General features: G+C 45.6%; 2 protein-coding genes across 2 annotated transcripts in view; one reads left to right on the plus strand and one right to left on the minus strand.

The window, feature by feature from the left end:
• Positions 1 to 13,093, minus strand: part of LOC126163022 (rab3 GTPase-activating protein catalytic subunit) — a 477,254-nt gene that overhangs the window by 80,426 nt on the left and 383,735 nt on the right. The window lies entirely within an intron of this gene.
• LOC126163023 (TLR4 interactor with leucine rich repeats) overlaps positions 848 to 13,093 on the plus strand; it is a 318,353-nt gene continuing 306,107 nt past the window's right edge. Inside the window, exon 1 of the mRNA XM_049919893.1 lies at positions 848 to 1,665. The gene's annotated coding sequence lies outside the window, so the exon portion shown is untranslated. The remainder of the gene's footprint in view (positions 1,666 to 13,093) is intronic.

Below are 13,093 nucleotides of genomic sequence, written 5' to 3' on the forward strand. Positions count from 1 at the left end.
CTGTGCGACAATCTAGAGAGGAAACTACAGTGCAGTCTTCCTCTGTGAAACAGCTTTGGAAAAATATATTTAGTATTTCGGCCTTTAGTCTGTCATCCTCTGTTTCAGTTCCATTTTGATCACACAGTGTCTGGACATTTTGTTTTGATCCACCTACCGCGTTGACGTAAGACCAAAATTTTAGGATTTTCTGCCAAGTCAGTACATAGAACTTTACTTTCGAATTCGCTGAACGCCTCTCGCATAGCCCTCCTCACACTACATTTCGCTTCGTGTAATTTTTGTTTGTCTGCAAGGCTTTGGCTATGTTTATGTTTGCTGTGAAGTTCCCTTTGCTTCCGTAGCAACCACTTTTTGTGGAGAAATGGTGATGGCCCCCAATTACCGCCTCCCCACCCGTCTCGCATCCCCGCCACCCCGCGGCCTGTGGATGTAACAGCAACAAAAAGGCGGTGGAAAGACCAGGGAAGATGGTTGTGTTCCAAGCAGGTCCTGCCTGTGGTCGTAAAGCGAACAAGGTGATGATGGCGATGACGAATAAAAACAGATACCAGTACGGGCGCACAGAGTGCCATTGAAAACGGAAGGTGGGCGTGGCGCGCGGCTCTAGGTGCGACTCGGCGGCTGGCGGTCGGTGGCAGGTGGTGGGGGCGGTCGGCCTCCAGGCAACGGGACGCGGCCGCTACCTGGCCGCCGCTGCTACCTCAGCCGGGCGATGACCCGCAGTCCGCCGCCGGAGCTCCAGCCGCCACCACGCCACGCACCACACCGTCCACACTCAGCCGCAGGAAGGAGGCCGTGGAGAGCGCTGCTGCCCCGAGCGCCTTCGACACCCGCCCCGCCGCTGTCCAGCCAGCTACCAGTCGAGAGGGAGAGCACAAGGTGCCAGCAACGCAGTGTGTGACATCAAGACTCTGGACTACAGCAAGTGTCGAAGTCGCTGTCACAGTGTCAACAACAGGTGTCGAGTCTTCAACCACAGCAACAACCTCTAAGAGCGCCTGGGTTAGCCAGTGACTGTGCACAGATGGACCGGTACTACATGTGATGAGAGTCAACGGCCAACAACGATAGTTTTAAGGGAGACTCATTCAAGTTTCCAAAGCTGAGGGACACCTCAGAGCGAACCGAGACACCCGTGTCAATCTCTAGTCTAATTAAGTACTTTGGGCTCAGCAGAAGTGCTAAAGACGAAGTCGCTCACCTACCAATCTACAGTTCATCTACGACAAGTGACTACCTACGCCAACGCCTACACGTTACATTTCGCATCCGAATCCGGCTCACTTGGCAGCAAAATTGCGGTGAACAAATAGGCGACGGCAAACAGAAAGACTCCCTGCCTGCGGGAAGTGGGTCGCAGAGTAGGAGCAGCGCCGTCGCAGCAGCGGGCGAGACCCACAGGTGACGATTGACAGCACTGTTACACGGACTACGCGCTCCCGAGCCACCGACCAGCAAACGCGTAGCGCGGAAGTGTGACGCAGCCGGTAAAAGCCTGCGGACAGTCGAAAAGTGTGTGTGCGTAGTACACAAACGTTGTGTTCTGCTCAAGCGGAAAAGTGACAATCACACAGGACATGTGTCACCACAGGTTCTAACCCAGATCGCCACAGCGCCCGCTTCCTGTTCGCAGACACCCTTCACGTGGACATTACAAACAAGGTAAGTCAGCTCGTACGGACTAACATTATTTACTGACATAAATAAAATGCTGAAAAATGACATAACTGGTAAAAAAAATTTATAGCCAACATCGCATAAATACTTATTTAATATTCGTTAGGCAACGCTGTCATAGAAAAGCTGTTGATTGTGAGTTGGAACTTCGAGCCAAGTTCTCTTGTTAGATGGTAAAATGTAGCACATTATGTAGAGGTTTGTCAGATATTTGTGATTGTACATTTCATTGTATATTGTGTTTTTAAGACATGAGAATCATCTGTGAGCACCACATATACGGACATGGCACTGGGCATAAGGTGCTTTTTGATTGTTAATGTTTTATTTCTGAAAAGCTTAGCATAATATGCCACATTTTACCAACTAATAATAGAACTTGGCACGAGGTTCCAACTCACAATGAAGACCAGAAAATGACAGCAAAGCCTGTCGAAACCCGCTTCCGTAAATAAAGCAGTATTTATACGATCTTGGCTATAAAAAGTTTTTCTACCAAGTGAAATACATCGCTCCTTCCCATTGCTCAACATGAAAAATTTCAAACAACACAGTTCTTGGAGATCGATGTTTCAGGAACTCTACACTCATGGGATTCCCAAGTCACCAACTGCTGAAAGTATGTTCCATTCAAAACTACTTCTTATGTGGTAGTCTTCTGTCTGTTCACGGATGTCTTGTGAGAGCAATAAACAATATGTCATTACTTCATATTGAGATTTTTCTCAAGTTTCGTTTAGTCACGAGTCCTTCAATTTAAGATGAAATTCGCGTTGTATAACAGAAAAAAAACTTTTCACAGTGACCATCATATCGGGTACACACACATTTTTATAACTATTAATTCCTGGCATTTTCATAAAATGCTATTTTCATCTGCTATTCCTCTCCTTTCTTTACAACTACATAGGTAGTACATATTATTTGATTATACAGGAATCATGCATCTGCGAATCATTACGCTTCTCACCCACCCCATAATTTCTTGGAAGATATGAGCCAAGCGTTGAAAATCTAGAGCTAATGAAGGCAAAAAGAACCTCCACAGAAAATGTCAGGGGCGTTATCATCTAGTTTCCTGCATCCTCTGCAGCTCCGTGGCAAACTGCATTAGAGCACGTTCAATGTCTACAAGGTATGGTACTTCACAACTGTCTTCCTGGATGACAGCCACAACCTTGTACTATCATCTATGACCTCAGTTTTTAAATTCTTCCACTAAATGACGTCAGTGACTAGACTCACTAAAAAGTCAAAATGAGTTACACCGCTGAAAATCTCATACTACGCTCAATACTATTCAGATCCTAGGACTTCTTCAAAAGGAAGGCGTCGCAATCAACAGAGTTTCGTTGGTAAATAAGACATAATAACTGTACGATTTTTGGTTTATCGCGCTGATTAATTCTGTTAACAAGCAAAAATCAAGAGATGCGGATGCTTGAAAATTGCCTTAAAAATTGTTCCCCCTATAGAAGTGACAATTCCCATTACAAATACTGAACATACGTTTAGAAATAAGGTCCAAGTAAGATACCCTGCGATGGACACTAAAATACACAACTTCCATACAATGCAATGAGTCTGTTAAAGGATAAAATAGATCGCCATGACTTTCAGTTCCCAGCAGCAACGAACGACGTAGCTGTCCCAGCTTTTGCAGCAATTTCTGACTTGTGACGAATTGTTGTGTTTCGGCACAAAATGTAGCTAAGCTTTTTGTAAAGTACTAAGAACATTCAGCTAGACGTTCCTCCCAGTGGAAAGATCTGTCTTAAATGCCGATTAAAATGCCATAATGGGAATTACCTTCTGTTCGATGGTTTGTTTTTGAAGCGCTGTGAGACTCAAGGTACCGACATTTTAGCGCATCACGTTGCGGCAGTTGGCAACTGGTAGACGGAAGGAGGAGCTCCTATTGCATTAAGAAGTGTGGAACAAAGTGCTTCCAAAGTGTGTGTAAAAATACAGCTACATACTTTTTTGCTTTGGCCTTTTATTCAGTTGTTTGTTTATAATTTTAAGTCCAGTAGGATCATACAGAATAAAGAGACCGGTAAAGTGCGAATTATAAATAGTAGCACGGTCTGCGGCGCGTTGTAACGGTTCGCGCGGCTTCCCCCCGCCGGAGGTTCGAGTCCTCCCCTCGGGCATGGGTGTGTGTGTGTGTGTGTGTGTGTGTGTGTGTGTGTGTGTGTTGCCCTTAGTTTGAGTTAGATTAAATAGCGTGTAAGCTTAGGGATTAATGGCCTCAGCAGTTTGGTCCCATAGGAACTTACCACAAATTACCGAATTATGAATTACAGGAGCTGAAAGGAAAATGTATAGGTCACCTCAATTCGGAAGGCACTTGTCAACGTTAAGTTCTACAATACTTTCATCAAAGTCTGAGCGGTCTAGGTAGATAAGATCGTTACCCGTGATCCAGTATGACAATTCAGTTCCTTTTCAGACTAGTGTTTCCATGAATGGTAGATAACCGGTGATAGACTGGAAACTAACAGTTCGCCACGTCACTGCAGCTTGGTGTGGGAAGGCGGTGGTGCTACTCGAAACGCAGTATGCGTAATCGGATATTTCAGACTGCATTTCACTGTCGTAACACCCTGCTCTTTCCCGACTTCTGAAAACTGTTTTACTCCGCAGAGTTGTAAGAAAGACAAACAACTACCAGATTGAACATTAACCATTTAATAAAATATGTCATTCTTCTGAGACTTGGTTATGCTACTTACAATACTAGGTGCAAGATTCATTTCGCAAATATTTTACATCAAAGTAAATTAGACTCTCACCAAGTGTATAAATTCGCCCTGACGACCTAAATATGTCGTAACGATATCCTTTTTACGTGTTCTTAACAATCCGCTTCTTAGTAGCAGAACGAACGCACAAGTCTACATCGACAATGTTAATTTAAACAACAGTGAACCAGTATTTGGTCAAAAATTATAATGTCTAGTTTATTTGGTGATTGACAGCTGGTGGCAGTGAAGCGACTAGAACAACAACTTACCACCTTTATATGGTATGTGATAACGTTTCTCGTTATCATGTTAATTGAAGTTTAGCAGACACAGTCGCTAGCAACGAACAATGAAATATTGAACAAATCACAGCTATGTGGGCAAGTATTCCGGGTTTGTAAATTATTGTGTTACTTCTGGTCTAAAATGCTCGTCGTACAAAACGTAAATAGCAATAATGAGAGTTTTGAAACCTTCTTTAAGATGAATGAAAATGTGTATCTTTTAATTACGCATACAAATGTTTTTGAAAGAATATCTCCTTCGTCCACGTAATGAGCTGCTTTTGCTTATACTGACAGTGAGTTCTACGAGAAAGTGTACGCCATAATTATAAACGTATCGTAGTCACTGACATCTCTGGTAGTGGTCTCGAATCTGCAATCAATGCGCTTTTGCACAGTGTACAGCTAAACAGTGTGAGAGTTGAATGTTTTGTTTTGTCGGTTTCAGTTTACAATGAGTGCAAAATATATGAAGGGTCGCGAGGCAGTGTTCCTCGTAAATCAATCAAAGGGACTAAAGCTTTCGTATGGAGCTGCTGCTAAAATTCACATTAAGTCAAAAACATTCGTTGCGAAGTATTTCAAACGATATTTAGAGGTTGAACACGTGGATGATAACGGGCGCGATGTGGCTATTTGCACTTATTTACAGCCAATTTAAACGCTGAAAAAATGTGTAATATTTACCAAAAGTGCATTCTAAGCTCGTTAACAAGCTATTTGCTTCGAACGAGGCAAACTGGGTGTTTCAAGAGGATAAGATCCGAAACATAGCAGCCGTCTCTGTACAGCGTGGCAACAAAAGACTATGGGGTGACCACGATGGACTGGCCTGCAGTGCCTCCGGATACAAATCCGATCGGAGATGTTTGGTCGTATATTAAGATGAAACATAGAGGAAAGCCAGTACACAGTTTGAAGCAGCTGTCATATAAAATATGGAGATCGTTATCGAGAGAATATGCTGAAAATCTCATGAAAACCATGCCAGAAGGTACCAAGCTATAATCGATAATGGTGGCGATTGGATTAACTATTAGGTAATTGTGCAATTAGTAATAATATGTATTTTCATGTAAACATATATTTATAATAGTGTCTTTTATTTCATACGGATAACGGCGTATACTTTCTTGTGGAACTGACTGTACCAGGCAAGAGATAGTGTGATGGAAGGAAAAAAATCGTCCTCGAGCCTTCCAGATTAGGGTTATCCTTGGTTATCATGGACCTTCTCCAGACCACGATTGTGCTCCAGCGCTAATGACGTCGACGTAGACGAGACGTGAAACCGTACTCTTTTTTTTCCTTCTTGCGCTACCAAAAGTAGTATGAGTATATGGAAAATAAGAAAGACTGAGAGAGAGCTGAAAATCTGGGCAAGAGTTGCGGTGTTGGTTAAGGCGGCTCGACAAACAGGGTCGGAAAGCGCGAATTATAGTCTCGCCGTGCTCGCCGGCGCGGCAGTTTAGCGGCGGCGTTTGTGAGCTTAACGGTTTGTGGCATTGGCTGTTTGCGTAGGTGCCCTTGGTGTCCCGACGAACGGAAATCTGTAAGTTATCGAGCAAGTTACAGCACGGACTCTACGCACGAATATTTCATGTAGCCTCTGACAGGCAATGTTTCGTCAGGCAAAGCAATACCGAATACTTGTAAGACTCGCGCCCCTTTAAGTAAGCAATGGACGGAATAAATTTTCCGAGATTTGCAAAGGATTAAAAAATCCTCCCCGTTTTGCTTAAAGCACGGTGTTGAATATATACACTAGAGTCCAAAATTAAAGCAAGAGACTGGTATTTTCCTGTCCTGTGTCTAATTCACGATATAATCATACAGACTGTTAACAGGTGTCCTTACGATCGCATTCTGTGCGGAAGAGGGCATTTAGATCAATGGACAACCACGCCAGCAGTGACGTCAAAAACTGGTTCAAATGGCTCTGTGCACTATGGGACTTAATATTTGAGGTCATCAGTACCTTAGAACTTAGAACTACTTAAACCTAACTAACCTAAGGACATCACACACATCCATGCCCCAGGCAGGATTCGAACCTACGACCGTAGCGGTCGCGCGGTTCCAGACTGAAGCGCCTAGATGCGTTCGGCCACAGCGGCCGGCGCAATTACGTCAAGACACCTATCAAGCTAGGTAGTGTTTGCAGGGTAGTCCCACATCCAAAATCGATGTGTACTCAGTTACAGACGGTGCTGTATGGCACAGAGTAGACGCCTACCAGACTCTGGTGTGGGGGACCATAGGAAGAATGGAAGCCGGACAGTTGCAAACTGATGTGGCCCGATGGCTTACTGTGAATCGTTCTGTTGTTTCTCGGATGAGGCGACAGTTTATAGAGACCGAAACTGTATCCCGGAGAACGGGACAGGGCCGACAACGTGTGACATCAGAGGGAGTGGACCGTTGTTTCGCTGTAAGGACACGACGGTACCGCCTTAGCACTGCACGGCAACTGGCATCTGGCCTCGCAGCATCCCCTGGACGTGTTGTGGCGAGGCAAACGGTGTACAGACGGCTTCAGCAGAGTGGCCTTCATTGTTGGATGATGTTTGGTTTGTGGGACCCTCAACGGTGCGGTCATCAGCGCCCGTTATTGTTGGAGACATGCTGTCTTTAACCTCTGGCGTGTCTTCACAGAAAGGAACGCCTAGAGTGGAGCCGTCAAGATGCCACCTGGACGGTCGAAAGGTGGGCCGATGTTCCTTTCAAAGATGAGTCCCGTTTTGGTCTGGAGAGTGTTTCTCGACGGATTCGCATCTGGAGGACGCGTGGAACACGATTTCTGGAGCCAAACGTTGCGGAAAGAGACAGATATCGAGGGGGATCCGTAATGGCGTTGGCAGGAACTACGTTGACCACTCAAACACCTCTTCACGAAATTGTACGGGTGAATCGGCAGGGTTTAACTGCCTTGTCAGGTAACGTGACGAGATCTTGGGACCTCATATAGGGGGTTGTTGCGAGGTACTCTGGGCCCTGGCTTCGTACTGATGGGCGATAATGCTCGACCTCATACAGCACGGGTGGTTGATTTTTAACGGAACTCATGGTGTGACCTGTTCACTCTCTCGATTTGGGAATACTGAAGAACGGGACACAACCGGTCGGCTTTGACCAGAGACCTCACAACTTACCACATATGATGCAATGCAAAGTTTTAAAAGCACAGACGGATGTCGAGGAACAAACAACTGTAGTAAAGAGAAAACAAGTCGTGAACATGTATGACACACATCCACATTTCGAACGAAATGTTACGTATTACTTTACTGACAGTAGAAAAGTCTAGTATCCTATTCTTCACTTGACCTGTACAAGTCAACTGAAGTACAGGATACTAGTGCTAGCGAAATCAAAAAAAGCGACATGCTTAACACTGGTATGGTGTACAGCAGCTGACATATACACAAATTTTACGAATGTCGGTATTTTCGCCTTCGCTAGTACTAATATACCCGAAGAACAGTATACTAGTACTAGCGAAAGCGAAAAACGTAAAATTTGTATCTTGTACTTCAGTTGACCTATATAGGTCAGCTGAAGAATAGGATACTAATAGTAGCGAAAGCAAAAAACGAGACAAAAGTAAATATTTTCCATCCTGTACTTCAGTTGATCTACATTAGGTCCACGTAGGTGCTCGGGGCAGGCCAGTCCACTTCAGGAATGCTACTGAATGCAAACTATTTGCTCTCAGGTGCTGCAGGTTATATTGTCACGCTGACAGAACAATCATCATCCCTGAACTGCTCCTCTACTTCACGCAATACACAATGCTATAATTTACGTTCACATCCTTCCGCATTAAGCGTTTTTGTAACTGTCGTAAGGATACCACAACCTAGCTCGATAAACACCCCCAATACCGTAACACGACCATCTCCGTAATTCACGGTTGGCACTGTAAATGATGCCAGCTCACGCTCTGCGAGAATTCGCCAAAACGAAAGCCTTCCGTCGGACTGGTACAAGGTACAGCGTGATTAACCACTCCAGATCACTCGTTTCCAGTTATCCAGTGGCTGGTGGCGCCGCCCTTTAAATAAACTCAAGGATCGCTTGGTATTAACTGTGAAAAGCTTGATGAGGCAGGTACAGTCACTGAGCTAGCTGGGCTGCTGACAGCACTCTGGAACTGACAAGTGATTCCTTCCACCGGTTTCATGCGATTTTTTTAGACAGTCACATCACCGACATCGCCTCGGGCAGATTTGGATGGCTCGAAATGTCCCTGATGGATTTATTCTTCAGGTGACATCCAAGAAATAGTCGATGTTCGAAGTCACTGACGTCCCTTGGACTGACCCACTCTCCGGGTACCTCTTCTCTGTTGACAACACAATAGCCTCTGCATCCTGTTACACCGGTGAGTCGGCCTCTCGAGGCGTCTGGTGACCAACTCTGTCCGGAAAGTTATGATCGGAAAGTGTACGTTCATACAACAGACCTTTTAATATGAGACAGCATCTTACGCACATTTCATGCTCAATATGCAAGACCAAGGGTATACACCATATCTTTAAGTATCCTCTGTCATGTGGGAGAGAGATGATTTACAAATTACGTGTTTGTGGTTTCGTTTTTATGCTTGCCATTTTAGTTTCTGAAGATCCGATTATAAGTAAGAAAACTGATTATTTTGTGTGCTCATATGGGCCCTCTGTGCCGTATGTGTCATATAAGGGCATTATTATATTATGGCTTGAGACTATAAACGCTGCTGTGTTTGATTCCAGTGTTTACTACTCCAGGCCCATGTTTGTGTGATTCCCATCTTTAGGCTGTATCAGGTGGTCTTCATATCCATATGATATCGACGTCTCAGTTGCTGTCACACCATTGTATAAATCTGTTCCTTAGATGTTGTTGGCGCTACAGTAGATGTTAAATTTTTTCTTGGACCAGTTATTTATGTGGTTGTCGAATTATGAAAGTTTATTTCATAATGACGTTTCACGAAACGCCATTGTGAAATAAATTTTCATAATAGCACAATTACATAAGCAAGTGCTCCAACAAAAAATTTAACACCTACATTGCCGGAAAAAATTAATACGCTTGGATAGACGATGTAAATTTTTATCTGATGACGACATATACCACCTGGGATATAGTAGATGTACTGATAATGGTTGCAACATCGTCCGCCAACATAGTATAGTGGCACAGTTACTATAGGGCCATCAGCGTCTATCCTTTAATATGGAACGCTCACAGCCAGAAGGCTAAGTGTGATGCAAATATGTGAAACAAGCAGGCAAACATGCCATGGAGACGCACTCGTGCTTCCTACAGCCAAATGAGCAAGTTTGAAAGGGGTCAAATTATGGCCTTCGAGTGGCGGGATGGTCCTTTCGGAGAACTGCCACACAACTTGGACGTGCTGCATCAGTTGCCCAACGATGCTGGTATCGTTCACGTGAACATTCTCACAGCCGTAGACAAGGTTCTGGACGTTCATGCATCGCAGTCGCCCGCCAGCATCGTCGTATTGTAAGGGAGCCAGTGGCAGATCGTACAGCTACCACGGCGCAGGTAAGAGGGTTTGTGAACCCAGACAATACGAATTGTTACGAACTGGTTATTAGCAGCGCGACCACGGAATGGATACCTCTTGCCCGTCTTCCACCCACGCCACAGTATCGACGTGCACGGCTCGACTGCTGTCGTCAGAGGATCACTTGGAAGTAGACTGCCAAAGGTCGTTTGCGCGTACAACATAGACCTGGTGAGCGCTGTGTCCTAGAGTACATTCGTCCAAGACACACTGGCCCCACCCCAGGGTGGCGTGCGATAAGCTAAAGCTCTCGTCCACCTCTGGTTTTTCTGGAGCAGATGCTAACCAGAGCTCGGTACGAGCAGAGTGTTGTAATACCCGTTTTTCTCTTCCTGCAACAAGAAGGTGATGCGCTGTTCCAGCAGCACAATACGCGCCCACACACTGCCCGTGAAACTCAACGTGCTCTGCAAGACGTACAGCAACTTCCATGGCCACCATGTTATCCGGACTTGTCTCCAACAGAGCACGTGCGGCATATGATGCGACGAGGAGCGACTCGTGAGACTCGTCAACCAACAACTCTTACAGAACCGTGTGAACAAAATGGTTCAAATGGCTCTGATCACTATGGGACTTAACTGCTGAGGTCATCAGTCCCCTAGAACTTACAACTACTTAAACCTAACTAACCTAAGGACATCACACACATCCACGCCCGAGGCAGGATTCGAACCTGCGACCGTAGCGGTCGCGCAGTTCCAGACTGTAGCGCCTAGAACCGCTCGGCCACTTTGGCCGGCCTGTGTGAACTGGTCGAACAGGCGCGGCATAACTATCCGGGGACAGCATTCACCATCTGTACGATCAGCTAATAGCCAGAGTCAACTGTTGCACTGTCTCTCGTAGAGGCTACACCACGTATTAATAGGGGTGTTTCAGCATGGGTCAATACCTGGTACCTCAGAACCGCTTATGCTACTGAAATGTAAATGTAATAATTTCATGTATACGACATGCACTATTGCAATAGTAAATTTTGAGTAATTTGGGATTCTCTAAAAGGGTGTACTATAACGCCAACAGCATCAAAGGAGCAAACTTATACGGTAATGTGACAGCAACTGAGACATCGATGTCATATGAATATCAAGACTGTGTGATATAACCTGATGGTGGCAATCACGTCCTACACTGCTAAACAATATAATCAAACATAGCGACATCTTTGGTCTCATAACGTAATATAATCTTGAGTATGTGGGAAAGAAAAGAAAATACCTTGCGACCAGTTTCGATTGTAAAAATTTTGGCAATTCACTTCTTCGTTCAAATGGCTCTGAGCACTATGGGACTTAACTTCTGAGGTCATCAGTCCCCTAGAACTACTTAAACCTAACAAACCTAAAGACATCACACACATCCATGCCGGAGGCAGGATTCGAACCTGCGACCATAACGGCCGCGCGGTTCTAGACTGTAGCACCTAGAACCGCTCGGCCACCCCGGCCGGCTTTCAGTTCTTGTTCGGGCATCAGCAGTTGTCTTCATCCGCTGTTATTATAAAATAAACCACCTCGCAACAGCCCTCGGCTCTCCAACTTGTCGGGCAAGCTGTGGAATTCGGACAGGGGGTACTAGAGGACCTTTTCACCATCCACCTTCACTGGGTACAGATTTCACTGAGCGCAGTTTACACGACACCCTCCACAACGGTGCATTTCCAACCTACCGCAAATATTTGTAAATTTGACTATTGTCAAGTTCTCTTATCTATAGAAAATACCTTTCGCTAAGAAAAAAAAATGGCTCTGAGCACTATGGGACTTAACTTCTGAGGCATCAGTCCCCTAGAACTTAGAACTACTTAAACCTAACTAACCTAAGGACATCATTCACATGCATGCCAGAGGCAGGATTCGAACCTGCGACCATAGCGATCCAGACTGTAGTGCCTAGAGCTTCATGGTGAGCCAAAGAGTAGTGAATATAATGGAGACAGAAGCGACGCGCAACGACATATTTTCTCACACCTCCGGCGGAAAGAATGTGGGATATGGGTGCTGCTCGTGAAGGGCACCTCAGCGTCCGGCAATTAGTTGCGGGAGCGCAGCCAAGCCAGGAGGAAGCGGTCGGCAGATAGCAGCCACCCCGGCGTGCTGAAGTGTGCCACTGGGCAACGTCAGGCTATGGTCACTGTTGCGCCACTTGCCAAACAAAGCCCGTCTGCGCTGGGTGCCACGGCGAAGCGAACACGTTCCACAGGATTCACTCACTTTGAGGTCTCAAGTCACTTGCCTCTACATTCAAATACTCCGCACACTACTGTGAAGGGCATAGCAGTGAATGCCTACACTGCACGGCGTATTACTGCCGACTGAGGTGACAAAAGTTATAGGCTAGCGATATAGATGGTGGTAGCACCGCGTACACAAGGTAGAATAGGGCAATGCTTTCGCCGATCTGTCATTCGTACTCAGGTGATTCATGTGAAAAGATTTCGCACTTGTTTATGGCCACATTTTGAATGCGGAAGGGTGGTTGGAGCTACACGCGTTGGACATGATGATGATGATGATGATGATGATGATGATGATGAGTCCCATACTTCTTTACAGAGTGTAGGGGAACGACGCGGGAGACCCGCGCCGCCTTACTAGGCAAGGTCGTAGTGGAGGTGGTTTGCCATTGCCTTCCTCCGACCGTAATGGGGATGAATGATGATGATAAAGACGACACAACATCAACTACTCATCTCGAGGCAGGAAAAATCCCTGACCCCGCCGGGAATCGAACCCGGGACCCCATGCTCGGGAAGCGAGAACGCTACCGCGAGACCACGAGCTACATACCATTCCGGAAATCAT

This window comes from Schistocerca cancellata, chromosome 2 (assembly GCF_023864275.1).
Source record: "Schistocerca cancellata isolate TAMUIC-IGC-003103 chromosome 2, iqSchCanc2.1, whole genome shotgun sequence".
In the NCBI taxonomy this organism is placed as follows: domain Eukaryota; kingdom Metazoa; phylum Arthropoda; class Insecta; order Orthoptera; family Acrididae; genus Schistocerca; species Schistocerca cancellata.